This window comes from Mustelus asterias (genome assembly GCF_964213995.1).
Source record: "Mustelus asterias chromosome 26 unlocalized genomic scaffold, sMusAst1.hap1.1 SUPER_26_unloc_7, whole genome shotgun sequence".
Lineage (NCBI taxonomy): Eukaryota > Metazoa > Chordata > Chondrichthyes > Carcharhiniformes > Triakidae > Mustelus > Mustelus asterias.
Window position 1 is genome coordinate 1,225,215 of NW_027590114.1, and position 17,105 is coordinate 1,242,319.

Consider the following 17,105-nt stretch of genomic DNA (forward strand, 5'->3'; position numbering starts at 1 on the left):
TCTCCCCCTTTATCCCATGAGATCCAACCTTTTGCACCAACCGACCATGAGGGACTTTGTCAAACGCTTTACTAAAGTCCATATAGACGACATCCACGGCCCTTCCCTCGTGTGTAGAATGTGTGATGTCCAGATGAATAATATTGCCTAATTCGTAGTGAAATATTTATGTTTGGAATTAATACTGCTTCATTTTATTTCAAGTATTTTTCAACTTTTACTGTAATGTTACGATGTTTTCTTTGTGCTTTTTCAAACTGAGTTGTGATTCCAGATTTATTTGATGAAAGGATCCCAAATTTGACATTTCAGCTGCCGCTGAGGTGAAACATCGTTTGCTCACATTCATGCCAAAATTGAAAATGAAACGTTGTTTAGCTTAGCTTCCGAATATACTTTAAGGCTCAGGTTCATAACTAACAAAGATTTGTGTTTCTTACTAGGACTAATATCAATAATTCATTGTTTGTGTCGGGAGCACTGATCTTAAAGCGTGGATGTTAAAGAACTGACGCTTTCTTTCAGGTCTCCCTTTCAATTAGATTAAGGAAGGAGTGCTTTGTGGAAAGATCTCACTTTCAATTGCTAAAGATTTCCTCAGTGTGGAAGACGTCACTAGTAGTTTAGGTTAACCAAGTAGGTCAACCAAATATTTTGGAGCTGTGGAGCAATCTGCCATTGACTATGCCTGAAGGCGCAAGGAAGGTAGAAGTTAATTTCAGTGATAGTTCAGCATTTCCAATTGCCAGAGACACTTTTCGAAGCATTGGAATTAGCTAAAATTCATTTACCAAGGAAACAGTTGCAATATGAAAAGTAAATGTGACAAAGAGTAGTTGAGTTCAAAGCAAATCTTAGATAGAGAGTAGCTTTGACAGAATGAAGGGAGGAGAGCGCCGAGTACGAGTAGAACAAAGGAAAGAGAGAGAGAGTAGCATTGATGGAAGAAAATTATATAAAAAAAGACGAGCACTGGAAGAGTTACGGGGAAGAGGGACAATAGCAATGACAATGCAAAAAGTAACAGAGAGAATATCTGAACTTCAGAAACTAAAGCCAAAGTTCAATATAAAATGGTGTAAGAGCAAAATGCGAGATTGGGAGCAGAATTTGCAGATGCTCTTTAATTAGGTCACAGAACAGTGCTTGGTTTCCGACATAAACTTCAAACTATGAGGGATAGAAAATAGCGAAAAGAGAAACCAACAGATGGCCCAGGCAAATGGGTCTCGTTGGAGATAGCAAGGATAGTTTGCCTTGGTTTATATGATAAACATACAAGGGTGGAGAGAGATCAGAAATTGTCGATATTTTCATTGTAATAATGTTGGACACACAAACTCTTAGTGTTGGTGGCTTTAGAGAAGTACTGATAAAACAGGAAAAGCCATTGGGATTCGATAAATTAGTAAGTGAATACCTGGTTAAAACTGAAGAGATGCAAAAAATGCATAGCCTTCTCGGAGGTTGGTTGACCAGCAAATGTTACATCATTCAAAATATTGCATGTTTGCTCCTTAAGTTTACATGTCTATACAATTTGGAGTAATTAAATACATTCAGATGTTATGACATACAGGATCATGTCAATAAATAATGTTAATTAACAAAATATGTATTTTCAGTTGTATTGTGGCACAAGATAGTATTACGTGAAATTAGTGGTGACTGGGGCAGTGTTGCACTGTGGAAGCTAAGGTTGGAAAGTTCGCTGCAAAGTGGTGAAGTGGTGTTCGGAGTAACAGATATTATCTTTATCGGTGGTACAGTTAATTCTGGGCAACGGTATAGCTCGGTCAGCGGTTGGAGTGATACTTACTGTGGTTGAAATGACAGTGGAAAATCATACAACAGTTGGCGTGCAGGAAGCATACCCAGGGATGTTTGCCGACTGTGTGGTAACAAGATCACTAAGTCACAGGTTGAGGCAGGGAGAGGACAAATCAACGTGTAACGATAAGGGGTTGATGTTCATTTCTCAGAAGAAACCGTTGACCAGATGGTTGATAAAGAGCGAGAATAGGTGGCATCTGAAGCGGATATTATAATTCAGGCAAAATGGCAGAATTACAATGGAAAGATGCAGTGATAAAGCTGCAATATCAGAAAGCGCACACAGAAGTAGATGCTGATTGCATATCGGGGAGCTATTATATCATAAATAATTAACTAGCATTATCTAGATTTACCGGAGTTATCTTGCAAATAAGATATACTTAATGACAATGCTGCAAATCCTTCGAATTTGCTGAGGAGCATGAATAATTGTCTCCAAACCATTGTAGTTTAGTGAGAGATATTTAAGTGGAACTCGCTGCACAATAAGTGGAGCTGATGAATTATTTCAGGGGGGAAAAACATCTTTGCAATCCCTTTTGAGCTAAATGTCATTCCGGGCAAGATAATTTGACGAGTAGATGCGATTGAATGGATTTTACGGCAACGAGCCAAAATTAATTCGGCAGAAGGAGTGACAGCGTCACACAGCCCAGAAGACGTCATTTGATAGTCCAAACTGCACACACAAACTGCAACAAATCAACACTAATCCCACCGTCCAGTACTTGGCACGCAGATTTGTATGTTGTGACATTTCCAGTGCTCATCCATGTCAGGTATCACACCTTTATCTTGATCCTCCACTTCGCCCTAAACCTCCTCGCGTCTTCTTTATATTGACCATTTAACTGAGGGAACCCGCTGCTTCTTATCCAACTGCCCATTCTTCTCATTGTTCCGTTATTCCTCTGAGTTTGTTGGTCTCCGTCATTCATTGAGAACTCTCTTTTTAATCCTACCAAAGTGCATCACCTCGCAATTTTCAGGGTCACATTTCACCTACCGCTGACCTGCCCCTCGGTCCAACCCATCGATATCTTCATGAATTGTAAGATCTTCGCCCATATGACTAACTACCGTGCCATTCCCATTGTCATCTCAAAGATAATTCTCATTCACCGCTCTCCACATTCTCACTTCCTTTTTTATACACTACTGATTCCTGTGGTAAGCCACGGGACACTCATGTCCAGCCAAACAAACAGCGCTTTTTCAGCATTACATGCATCCCACCACTAAAAGAGTTTTGGATTCATCTTGACAAATTACCTTGGACCCATATGCTTTTAATTTTTAATCAATCTCCTATGTTGAATCATGGCCACGTTTTTGCTGATTTCACACAAAATATCTTAACTGCACTATCCTCCTCTACACATCTGATCACGTCATTAAAAATGTCAATAAAATGTGCTAGGTATATGTTTCCGCCGACAAGGCCATGCTGAATATTTTTGATGAAATCTTGGAGATTAATTCACTCCTTCTGAATGTTCTCCAATTGTTTCTCCACCATGGATGTGAGCATCACTGATCTGCAATTTCCTGGTCTATTTCCGCCACCATTCTTGAAAACTGGGACCTTATTAGTTGCTCCTCAATCATCTGCCACAACCCGTGTGGCGGAAGATAAATGTAAAATTGTCTGCTTCATGATTGCAAAAGCTCAATTGCTCGAATAAACACTTCCCTGCATAAGACAACACGTGTTATAGACCCAAATTTGACGCTAACCATATCCATGAATTGAAAATAATCCAAAATCTATTTTAGCAAATGATCTTCATGCTCAGAATATATGTAATATTTAGGGATAGAGCAAATACATATTTCACCGTGGCACAAACCTTCAACTTAAATTGCGCCCTGTCTAAAGCCCTAAACTAACCTGAATCCGGACAATAATGCTAATCCCAATGATGACCCGAAATCCCATTCTGGGATTAAATCGGATGGAAACTCTCAATTTATTCAGAACTCTAAAATGGAATCGAACAACGAAACTTTTTGAAATTGAATATAACTTTAAACACAAAAATAAACAAAGCAGTCGCCTTAAATATAGCATGAATGCTCAGCTTCGTATTGTAAATATAAACCATTGTGGTATTCGTCAGCGTAATACTAAAACATTGGCATGTAATAGCATTGATGTCAACTCCAATACCAAGTGTCAGAAACCAAAAACCAATCCTAAATCTATTCCTATCCCTATGCCAAATCAACAAAGGAAACAGGAGTTAGAAATCATCAGCCCTAACACGCATGACATTATCGTGACCTAAGTTTAACTATCACCTTAAACAATAATGCAATGCACGGCAGTGCCCTCACACAAATATAGGGAAACCCTGTCCTAAAATTCATGTACATCAAAATGGAGCCAAAATTGAAAATTCCCACAAACAACAGACACACGCCATAAGAATGCCCTTGACGCCATGAACACCCGAAATCTAGCAGCCAACCTAATAATCCAACAACCCAACAAACTCCGGAAAAAATAACAAAACCTCAAATACATTCAAAATACTCTATCCGGAACGTCCCCACACCTCCCACCGGAAACTTTTTACAACTGTTCGACAAAATGGACACAACAAAGATTTTTGGGGGGGAATTGCAACCGTAAGCATGATACATATTTAGTTCCTGTAATGTTGAGTATGTTTAGCGTGAACTACAAGTAGTGAGTGGCATGGACACTGCTCTTCCCAGCAGGCAGTGGAAATGTATAAGGCTATACGTTTGCAAATAAAAACAAATAAAGGGAGATTATCAGAAAAGAACGGGAGACATTCTGAGATTTTAAAATCTACGTATTGACTGGAAATATCAGAATTGTTAAGTGTGCATAATCAGGAATCCATGGCATGATACCAGCATAGATTTGTGGTAGAGTAAAATTTGGTATCAACAAGGCACATTGGACATTTATTTGTTTTTACTTGACTCATTTGTGGGACGTGTGCGCCGGCGGCTGGCCAGCACTTATTGCATATTCCAGTCTGTCCTTGAACTGAATGGCATAATAGAACTGAATGGCATAAAATAACATTTCAGAAGGCAATTGAGAGTTAACCACATTGCTGTGCAACTGAGTCACAAGCGAGACCGGGTAAGAAGGGCAGATTTCCTACCCTAAAGGGCATTAGTGAACCTTGTGAGCTTTTTTCCCATAATCGGCAATCTGCAGATTCTTAATTCCAGATACTTTTATTGAATTTAAATTCCACGATCTGCTGTGGGGGGATTTGAACCCTGGTCCCCAGAACATTAGTTGATTTCGGGATTAATAGTCTTGCAATAACACCACGAGCCAAAAAGCTTCCCATGCACAACTATTTATAATTAACTAACGCCCATATAATTTACTTGTTCCTCGGCAGGAAGTCTGGTTGAAGTTTGAGATCTAACTTTTCTAGTAGTAACATCAGTTGGGAGAATGAGAACAAAAAGTTGATGGGCACCTGGTTTTGTGAATTATGATTGTCCATAGGACAAGCCAGTGTCTTATGATGTCATATAATTCACTGGATTATAGGGCACAGTTATCTTTGAAGCTTTACGTGTTTTAAAACATTTATTTTAGTTCGATTGAATTTAGATATGCCATATTGTGCCACTAATGAACAGGAAGAACCGTAATTACTGCTAGTTTCAGTTTTTTTTAATATTTAGGACATGACGTCGCTACTAATTAAGAAATATTTGAATGACATACATTTGAACATTTATTTGGAAATATTGCTACGGTTCTTACCTTTACATTAAATAACAAGTTTAGGTTCCTGTCGTTGTCACTTAATTTGGACGTCCTCTTGTTATCTCTTTATGTCGCACTCTCTGTTGTTGGATTGTTTTCCTGCTTTTGGAGATGATATCTGCCAACAACGCGCGCTTACAAATTCGGACAACTCCCTTGGAATGGTACAACTTTTCAGGTTGCCAGCTTTCATTTGGGTGATGTTTCGCATTTTTTATTTGTTATGATCTTCACAGATTCAGGACTGGCTTCCGTTTTTTAAAAAAACACAGACTGTGCATGTGTGCATGGTAGGTTCCCAGTATAAGGACTTAACATCCATTAAATGCACATAGCCAGCCATTATCCAAACGATGCATCCACAGTGTACAAAGGATTTTCAAACAAATTAACTGAGCTTCCATGTTAGATCGGTGCATGTGTTAGGATGCTGGAGTTCCTCAATTAAATGTTGTCATTTTTGGGAGGAAAGCGGCGTTCGCTGCTCATCCCTCAGAAGAACGAATGTGCCACTGCAGCGAACATTTCATACAATGGCCGTACGTCTTCAGACCTCTAATAAAGAGCTGATGCCACATTAGACAAATAAACTCGACATCCCATTTAACAACTACACGTCATATTACATAACGGAAAACATGCTAATAAACTGCTGTTTGAGGGTAAATCCACAACCGATATGTGGGAGTCGTTTGTTAACAATGCAGGACAAGTATGTATCTGTGAAAATGGCGGATAAAGATGGCAAGATTCGGGTACCCGGGATGACAAGAGAGATTGTGAGCTGAGTGAAAAAGAAGAAGGAGACATGCACAAATTGCAGGAAATTGAGAACAGATAAGGCTCTTGAGGAATACAAAGATGGCATGAAAGAGCAGGAAGACCTGGTGTTGTGAGACTTCTTATGGTGTTTACTCCAGTCCAACGCCGGCATTTCTACATCAGGAAAGAGCTTAAACAGGGCTAAAAGGGGCCATGAAATGTATTTGGCAGGCAGGATTATGGAGAATCCCAAGGCCTTTTATGTGTATGTAAGAAAGAAGAGGGTAGCTAAGGAAAAGGTGGGTCCACTCAGTCACAGTAGAAACATTTTTTGTCTGGAGCCAGATGAGGTGGGTAACGTCCTCAACGAGCACTTAGCATCAGTATTCACAGATTAGAAGGGTGTTGTGCATGGTGAGTGTAGAAATGAGGATGTTCACATTCTTGGACATATTGAGATAAAAAGGGAGGATGTATTGGGGGTTTGAAAAACATTAAGGTTGACAAGTCCCCAGGGCGAGATAGTGTCTATCACAGAATACTGAGAGAGGCGTGGAAGAAATTGCTGAGGGCTTGGCCAAAATCTCTGCATCCTCTTTAGCCATGGGAAAAGTACCGGATGATTGGAGAGTAGCTCAGATTTTTCCTGTGTTAAGAAGGGCAGAAGAGATAATCCGGGAAATTACCGGCTTGTGAGCCTTACATCAGTGTTGGGAAATTATTGGAAAAGATTCTTAGGTATAGGAGTACTCTCATCTGAAATAGGCTTGTTCGCGATAGGCAGCATGGTTTTCTGAAGGGGAGGTCATGTCTCACAAACTTGTTTGAGTTATTTTAAGAAGTGACAAAAAGTAAATTGACCAGAGCTGGACAGTGGATATTGTCTACATGGACTTTTTACATTGATATTGTCTACATGGACTTTATCTGGCCTGGGATCACTGTCTGTGTGGAGTTTGCACATGGTCATGCTAAATTGACCCGCGTGTCGGGGATGAGCAGAGTAAATATGATTGTTTACTGGAGCAGTGTCTGGGTGGGATTGTGGTCGGTGCAGACACGATGGGTCGAATGTCCTCCTACTGCACTGTAGGGATTCGAAGATCCCATGTTCTCTGGAATTCACGTCTTTCATTTGAAAACTTTGTGTTCGTGCCTGAAACATGGCTTCCCACAATAGACAAGTTTTATTTCAATTGTTTGTTATCAACAACTCACTGCACATTTTGGGCCACATTAATGTTTTGATCAATTCGCTTTTGCAAGACAGCCGTTGTCACAACGGGCCACTGCTTGCAGTATCGTTACACAACTTGAAAAAAAAATCCATTGGTTGACGTAAGAATAATTATTTCCACAACCATGCTTTTCATGAAGTTACTTCATAAATTGACTTTGGAGAAAAGAGAAGAATTATAAATCTCGTTAATGACAATCAAGGATGCATTTGCGTCATCAAATTATCTGGAGTACGAGGAGCCTCATGAGCTCGCAATCACAGGTAATCAGATTTTGTATGAATTTGCTTGCCTATTTTGGCGGAGGAGTAAAGGAAAACTTCTAACTTCTAAATACAGCAAAAAAATCTCCGGTACTAGCAATCAAGGAATAATGCCCAGAATATCTGGAGCATTGTCCACCTTTCCCTCCCATAGACATCCCCGTTTCAGCCGTACTACTGCTATTGCTATAATAGTCATTCCCTTTTCCTGGCATCGCTTGTATCTGAGGATTTCTAAGTGTTTAAATGACTGTGTTCATATGAAACGTTCTTGTTGATTATTTGAAACTTGTTTTTGAATTGTTCCATAAGCATGATTTGCCTCACGTTCTAAAAGAAAAACCTAACTTCAGTAATCGAAACCATGATTCCTGTAAATGTATATTTTCTCTTGAAAAAATCATTATTGTCTGGTCAGGATTCACGAATGGTCCAAAACTTTAATCGATAGACTTCATGTCCAAAATCATAATCGGCTAGCATTGAATTAAGAGTCATTTCATCTGCTCCAGAATTATCGTCTGACAAACTGGTGTACAGATGCATTTTTCAAATTCATTTTATCTAGAAGGAGGGCAATGAATGTGCACATGGCCAGGAGCTTTTTTGCGCTTTTATAACAAGGAATGAAATGTTTTGCCATACAAACCTGTGAGTTGTATCCTCTTTAGCGAATAGGGATAAAAAGTCGGCTTCAAATACTTAAACACAATGTCCTTCATTCTGTAGATGGTTAAACAACAGTAAATATTTGCAAAGCATAAACCAAGTACTCATTATCTGTTACTTTACGTAACTTAAGTTCGATTCCCACTTGCAATTAAAACTTGGCCAGGGAAGTTCTCACATGGAATCAGTCCTTTGTTCTCTTCTCCTCCTAAATGTCGTCTGTTCTTGTGAGCTTTGTCCCCGAGTAGTTATACTGCCTGCTGAACAAGCTCTTTGGGTTCACAGAGCAAAAACTCAAAAAGTTCATTGGTAACCAGCCAATGAATTGATGAGAACCCCAATTGCATCGTTCAGACAGGCCAATCAAATAGAGCAAGAGTAGTGGTATTGGTCACTACAGACCCCACCATATTTAATTTCGTTAAGTGCATGCTGTTTGCATTCCAATGCCCAGGTAAGGAACACTGGCTCCAGAAGTCTGTAACGAACTCCTCCCTGTCAAGGGTAAGCTGTTACACCTGACATCTTGTCTCCTTTGACATGTTCCAGGCTCACTTGGCCACAAGAAATCCGAGCATTGGGATACAGCAACTATAAACAAAAATCAGATTTTCTTGATTGCAGATCATTCAGCATATCAAAAGTCAAATCTCTGCAGGCCACAGTGCTTTACGGAAGGTGAAATAAAGTCATGTTAGACAAAAGAAAGAAGTTGGAATCTTTCAAAATAAGCGCTACTAATTGATCCCAATCCACAATATTCCTCCCCGGCAACAACCTTTATATTGATATGAGACTTGGAAAGATAACACAATTTTAAATATTTATCACATACAGCTATATAAAGGTTAAGTATTCAGTATATATGAATTGAAGGACTAGCTGTTGTTAGAATTGCCGCATTTCAAAGAAATTCTGATGATGAGATCGGAACAGAATTCGTGGAATCTCAAAAATTCCGATGCGTTTACAGCATGAATCAAACTGGCTTATTTAAACTTTGTATTTATTTTCCTTCACCCGGGCTTCAAATCACACTGTTTGAAGAACCAACATTGGAATTCTACCTCAGGTAAACGTTTTTTTCCAATGTGCTCCATTACAGTCCACATCCAGGTATTCAATCTGGTACTCTTACCTCCACTCCATTGGGTTTGAACAATCAACCTTCACCATCCACTTATACACACTGAGATATTGGTTCGTTACAAATCGGGCGCCTTTATTTCAACAGCTCAATGCAAGGAGACACCGAGCTACAGCTGCCTCAACAGACCCAATGGGATTTCTTCAGGCATATTTGCTTCAGGTCTGCTGCTGACTCATTGTTCCCTTTTATTCCGAAGGGGTTCGTCTGCTCCTTAATTACAACAGATTGTTCTCCTTAGCCCATAACGCGGAAGATGTCTTCCTGGGACCTCTTTATGTCCCTCTCAATAGTTTGGATTCCATACCAGGGCTTGGCAACTTCTCCCGGTGCACTTCTCATGCCCTTCTCCTGTTAAAATCTTTTTTTTTTAACAATGCCTTGTGTCTCTAGGAATTTTGGCATCGATTGTGCGTATTGTTTCATGTATGTCCTTCTCTCTTTATTCTGTGCGACCAGAAGTGTGGTTTCTGATCTGAAGATATGCATTGAAGACTGCACCATGCACAGGGTACTTTCCTGGCGTCAAAAACTGAACAGGTACGCATGTATGGCAATTATCTTGCTTGAAAAGGTGCAGAAACGCCGAGGCACGCTGAAAGGGTGTTGTGTAATCACAGGCTCATATATGGAAGAAATGTGGTCTTCTATCAGGAATACTTCAACCCCAGGAAATAATTAATATCAGGCATGGAGGTGGGAAGACAGTTCCGAACAAAATCCGTTGATTCATTGTATGCATTATGTAATCTGATGCTGAAGTAATACAGTCCAGAGTTGAACCTTCGAAACGTGTTACATGCTGCACCTCCACCCTCCCTACAATCTCTTCAACATGTTACTTGGTAGTAGGTGTCTGCCCGATTCATGAAACAACTCCGTTAAACCAGTCATACCTCAGGTTGGATGTGGGTGCAGATTTCACTTTTAACACATCCATTCTTGCCGGTCACTGTATGGGACAGATAGAGAAGATATTTGATCAGTTATTTCATTTCGTTTCTCTCTCCACAGTTAATTTACGAGGAATTGTAATCTTGTCCTGGGGAAAGTGTGGTCTTTCGACCTGTACCGCTCGCTTTCTGGTGGCTATGGCAACAGCGGATCGAATTGTCGTCATTACCGTGGTCATACTGAACGACATCAGTTCATATAATTTCCCGTGGCATTTCGTGAAGATCCCGCCTATTTGTGGTATTAACTCTATGCTGTTCGCTGCATCGACGGACTGTTCTTTCTGGTTCACCGTTACTTTCTCCTTTGATCGATTTGTTGCCATTTGTTGTCAGAAGCTGAAAACAAATTATTGTACTGGGAAAACTCCGACTGTGGTTCTCGCAACAACAGGAATTCTGCTCTGTTTGAAAAACATCCCTTTCTATTTTGCATTTGAACATGCAACAATAATTAACAATGTGCTATGGGGCTGTGTGAGTCAAGCAACAAATTTAATTGGTGCACAATGAGTGGGCTTCACCTGGTATAATAAGGCTTTAACTCCCTTTTTCCCCTCCTGTGCAATTTTGTGGCTCAACGAGCGAACAGTCAAACACATTTTAGTGTCCAGTCGTGCTCGGACACGACTAAGGGTTCAGAATATAGGAGAGAGTCGTTTTGTCCCGGAAATGGACAGTAGACCTAAGTCAATTATTTTAATTTTCACAATGTCTGGCAGCTTCATTCTTCTGTGGCCTGTATTTGTTATCAATTATACTGACAATTAATTATATTAATTACATCAATTACATTGCAGATTCAGTTTCACAAACTAATTCTGAACTAACATTACAAGAAGTCGGATTTATGCTGCAGTATTTGTGTTGCACTACAGACACATTTATGTATGGGGCTATTCAGTCCAAATTCAGAGAGTCGATCATGAATGCAGCAAAATGTAAGGTTGCATCAATGATTCAGTTAATGAAAAAAACAAGAGTCTGAGAAGAAGAAACAGGTTGCTTCCATGCTTATCAGCGATTGAAAGGAATATTTATCTGAACATGTCCATTAAATATATTACAAACATCAGCGAAATATCAGACAACACGTGACAGCTGAGCAGGGCAACCTCAAAGTCTCACTCCATTGTTGCCATTCTCAACCAATAAGCGAACTGCTAACTGACCACCACCTCAGCCAATCAGGGATCTACTCCTGCTGACGGGCAACCATCTCAAATTACTTGGGAGATTCGCCCGCTTTTTGACAGCCTCCGCAACAAGGAGCAGTGATCCAGACTGAAACACGTTCTTTCCTTTGATGCAAATCTGAGCACAGTCACTCTGTTATTCCATTCACTTCGTGGACAGCTCCGATTGGATTCACGGAAACACCACGTCTTATATTTGATTCACAGTTCATCAAACACATGGACAATGACAACAAAATCGATGGATATCTGAAAGTCAAATTGGAGTCTTGCTGCCTCTGCCAACATATCCATAATTCCAGCTCCGACTGTAATTGACAATCCTTCGGCCAATCTGACGAAGGGTGAGAACGATTATGGTATGAAGAGAGACCGAGGATCGCGTAAGAGAGACAGAGACTGGGGGACAAAGAAAGGGAGGCTTTGCGTGAAAGTGAGAGCGATTGAGGAGGGAGACAATGAGACGTGGAGTCAGACAGAGAGCAGGGGCTTGGAGAGAGAGCAAGAGAGAGAGGCAGGGTACAATGATAGTGAGACAGAAAGAGTGAGAGACGCTGGGACTGAGAGACAGATTTGGGAGGGGGGAGAGGCAGTCTGCTAAGGGAAGAAAGGGTTGTCAGAGAAAGGAAAATAATGAGAGATGGCGATGCGGTCGAATAGGGGATAATGCGTGAGAAAGGATTGGGGAAGAGAGAGAAAAAGAGTGACTGGGAAATGGTGTAAGACAGGGAGATGCTGGATAGGTGTGGAAAGGGAGTGGGGGGAGAAAAAAGACACTGACTGCGGTGAGAGCGAGAGAGGCTTGGAAGAATGCAGGAGGGAGGGAAACAGAAGGATAGTGACCTGGAAATGAATTTGAGACATTGGGAGAGCGAGTATCAGACGGAGATTCTGAGTGGCAAATGAACTTGGGACAGAAGAGAGCTACTGTATATCCTGTTGAAGTTTCATTATGACCGGTGCTCCTCAGGGTATTTTCCTTGAATAAACTATTGGTTTTTTTTCAATTCCATGTGTTCGCTGTATTGGTGCATGTGTGGTATACCTCCACGAATGAGACAACAGGATGATAAACGTTGAATAATTGCAAATTTGTATGAATTATACAAAGTCAGTCACTATATGCATCTTTTCAAAAATGAAAATCTTTGAAGGAAGCTTCATATAACATTCAGATAAAAACCAGCATTCTGGAAAACGAGATTGTTAAAATAGCTAATTGATTAATTTTATTGTAAACTTTTGGAATCAGGAAATACAGGAAAGAGACATGACGACAACTTGTTCAATAAAAGACAGTATGAACCAAGCTATTCTGAGGCAGATGGCTCAATAATTTAACAGTTCTCTCTTCCAGTCCCTGCTCTCTGTCTGACTCCACGTCTCACTATCTCACTCCCCAATCGCTCTCACTTTCACACAAGGTCTCCCTCTCTCTGTCCCCCAGTTTCTGTCTCTCCTATGCGACCCTGACTCTCTCTTCATAGCACAATCTGATTTCTGAAACTTCGAATTTCGGCAATTGCAAGGGGCATGTTTAAATCGGGAGATCGACAGAGTTCAGAGATTTCCAACTGATGTCTGGGAGAATGGCCCTGATGCTGAGAGGCCAGTAGAATGGCACAGATTAAGGGAGTTCGGGATCGGTGGTGCGAACGAAGAATTGGGGTGACATTGTCAGGATCATTAGACGGGGAAATGTTCGGAAATCATTTCACGGATATGAATATGGGAAACTTTGACAATCATTTTATCTTTGTGCCGAGTCAGAAGGGATTTACCATTGAGATAACTTTTAAGGAACAGTTGTTAGGGCTGCAGGATAGGCATGTGCCTGTAAAAAAGAAGGATAGGAAGGGTAGGATTCGAGAACCGTGGATAACCAGGGAAATTGAGGGATTTGTCAAAAAGAAAAGAGTGGCGTACGTTAGGTCCAGGCAGCTAAAAACGGAGGGAGCTCTGGAGGAATACAAAGAAAGTAGGAAAGAACTCAAACGAGGAATTGGAAGGGCAAAAAGGGATCACGAAATGTCCTTGGCAGACAGGATTAAGGAGAATCCCAAGGCATTTTATTCATACGTTAGGAACAAAAGGGTTGTCAGGGAAAAAATCGGACCTCTCAGGGACAAAAGTGGGGAATTAGGCTTAGAGCCCAAAGAAGTAGGGGAGATCCGAAATGAATACTTTGCGTCGGTATTCACAAAGGAGAGGGATGTGTTGACTGGGAGTGTCTCGGAGGGGAGTGTTGACCCGTTAGAGAAAATCTCCATTACAAGGGAGGAAGTGTTAGTTTTTTGAGGGAATATAAAGACTGACAAATCCCCAGGGCCTGATGGAATCTATCCCAGGCTGCTCAGGGAGACGAGAGATGAAATCGCTGGGCCTCTGACACAAATCTTTGTCTCGTCACTGGACACAGGTGAGGTCCCAGAGGACTGGAGGATAGCTAACGTGGTCCCGTTATTTAAGAAGGGTAGGAAGGATAACCCGGGAAATTATAGGCCGGTGAGCTTGACGTCCGTGGTCGGGAAGTTGTTGGAGAGGATTCTTAGAGATAGGATATATGCGCATTTCGACAGGTATAAACTCGTTAACGATAGTCAGCATGGTTTTGTGAGAGGGAGGTCATGCCTGACTAACCTGGCGGAGTTTTTTGAAGAAGTGACTAGAATGGTTGACGAGGGAAGGGCCGAGGATGTCGTCTATATGGACTTTAGTAAAGCGTTTTACAAAGTCCCTCATGGTAGGTTGGTGCAAAAGGTTGGATCTCATGGGATAAAGGGGGAGGTGGCTAGATGGTGGAGAACTCGCTTGGCCACAGAAGACAGAGGGTTGTAGTGGAAGGGTCTTTTTCTGGCTGGATGCCTGTGACTAGTGGTGTTCCGCAGAGCTCTGTATTGGGACCTCTGCTGTTCGTGATTTATATAAACGAACTGGAAGAAGGTGTAACTGGGCTGATCAGTAAGTTTGCAGACGACACAAAAATGGCTGGACTTGCAGATAGTGAGGAACATTGTCAGAGGCCACAGAAGGATATAGATAGGCTGGAAATTTGGGCAAAGAAATGGCAGATGGTGTTCAATCCAGATAAATGCGAAGTGATGCATTTTGGTAGAACTAACGTAGGGGGGATAAATGGCAGAACCATAAAGGGTGTAGATACGCAGAGGGACCTGGGTGTGCAAGTCCACAGATCCTTGAAGGTGACGTCACAGGTGGAGAAGGTTGTGAATAAGGAATATGGCTTGCTTGCCTTTATAGGACGGGACATAGAGTATACAAGTTGGGGTCTGACGTTGCGGTTGTCTAGAACGTTGGTTCGGCCGCATTTGGAATACTGTGCCCAGTTCTGGTCGCCACACTACCGGAAGGACGTGGAGGCTTTAGAGAGAGTGTGAGGAGGCTTACCAGGATGTTGCCTGGTACGGAAGGGCTTAGTTCTGAGGAGAGATTGGGTAAACTGGGGTTCGTCTCACTGGAAAGACGGAGGATGAGGGGTGACCTAAAAGAGGTTTGTAAAATTATGAAAGGCATAGATAGGGTGAACGGTGGGAATCTTTTTCCCAGGTCGGTGGTGACGTTCACGAGGGGTCATACGTTCAAGGTGAGGGAGGGAGGTTTAACACGGATATCAGAAGGACGTATTTTACACGGAGGGTAGTGGGGGCCTGGAATGCACTGCCGGGCAAGGTGGTGGAGGCGGACACACTGGGAACGTTTAAGACTTATCTAGATAGCCACATGAACAGAGTGGGAATGGAGGGATACAAAACAATGGTCCAGTTTGGACCAGGGAGCGGCGCGGGCTTGGAGGGCCGAAGGGCCTGTGCTGTATTGTTCTTTGTTCGTTGTTGTTCTATAGCATGTTTTATGAAATTGTTGGATTTTTTGGATGTTAATAACAAATGTAGCAAACAAGACTCGATAGAATTAGTATACCTGAATTCTGTGAAGGCATTTGGTAAAGCCTCTAACAGGTTGTTCACTAAATTAAAACTACACAAACACATGCTATAGCAGGCACTGTATTGCCATGTATTTAGGATTGGCTAACAGACACAAAACAGATCGGAAGAATAATCGGGCATCCCCACGTCGGCAAGCAGTGGCGAGTGGGGACTCGCCAGGATCAATACTTGGGACCACTGTTAACAACATATACCAATTATTTGGCTGTGAGGACCAAATATAATACAATGTTGCGGATGATGAGCAGCGACGTGCAACTGTAGTGAAAAGTGATTTGACGAGGATTTGGACAGACTTAGTGAGTCGACAACAACATGGTAATTGGAATATACTGTGGAAAATGTGAGGTGATCCAATTTGACTAAAAAACAGGTCGATACGCATTCCTAATTGTCAGAATTTACAATGTGTTGACGTACATAGCATGTGTCTTGATCCATAATTTGGCCACGAATCGCAAACAGGAGAAGCAGCCGATTGGCATGGTCCTTGTGATGGCAGCGTTCATCACAAAATTATTTGAGTGCAATCAATCAAGGCAAGCACGAGAAGTGGGAGAGAACATGTTCTGAATGAGAAATACGGAGAGACACTGGGAATCTGGAGTGCATTGGAATTTCATTTCAGAGGGTGGATTCGTGATTGCTGCTTTTATATTTTGCTGTCTAAATTCTCAAATCTTCAGGGACTGTTCCTGCCCTATGGCAGAAGTAAACGCGACAAGCAAATGATCTGATTGGCAAGTAATAGGTAAGATGGGTAAGTATTTCCCACTTTCAGTGTTTATAGTTCATGTGGTTCTGGCTTATATTTCATGTATTCTGTCGTGACAAGCATCAGGAAAGATGGGCTCCGGACTCATTAATTCAAAGGTTTAATTTGAAAGGGATGCATCGTGGCAAGAGAGCTCAAAGAGGTGGCGTGCTCCTCGTGCTCCATGTGAGAAGTTGGGAACATTTGACCTGCTCACTAAGCGGTCGGAGACAGCATCAGACGTGTTCAGATTCAGAATATTGTAATATGACTGGAGGATCATTTCAGAGGCTGAAGTATTTTGCTGGCATTTTTGTGTGAGATTCTTCCTTATTAATTCAGCTCACCAAGTAAAAAAAAACTCACGGAAGCAGTAAATTCTGGTTAAAGGCGTACTTTGTTTTGCTTAGGCCTAATATATGGGAGAACAATTTGAGACAGCTCAAATTACTCTAATGAAATTGTGAAGAAGTTTTGTAATTATAGTACTTCAGAAATCATCTGCGTCCCTATTTGGTCCATTTTAATAGGATGAACCAATCATGTCAAT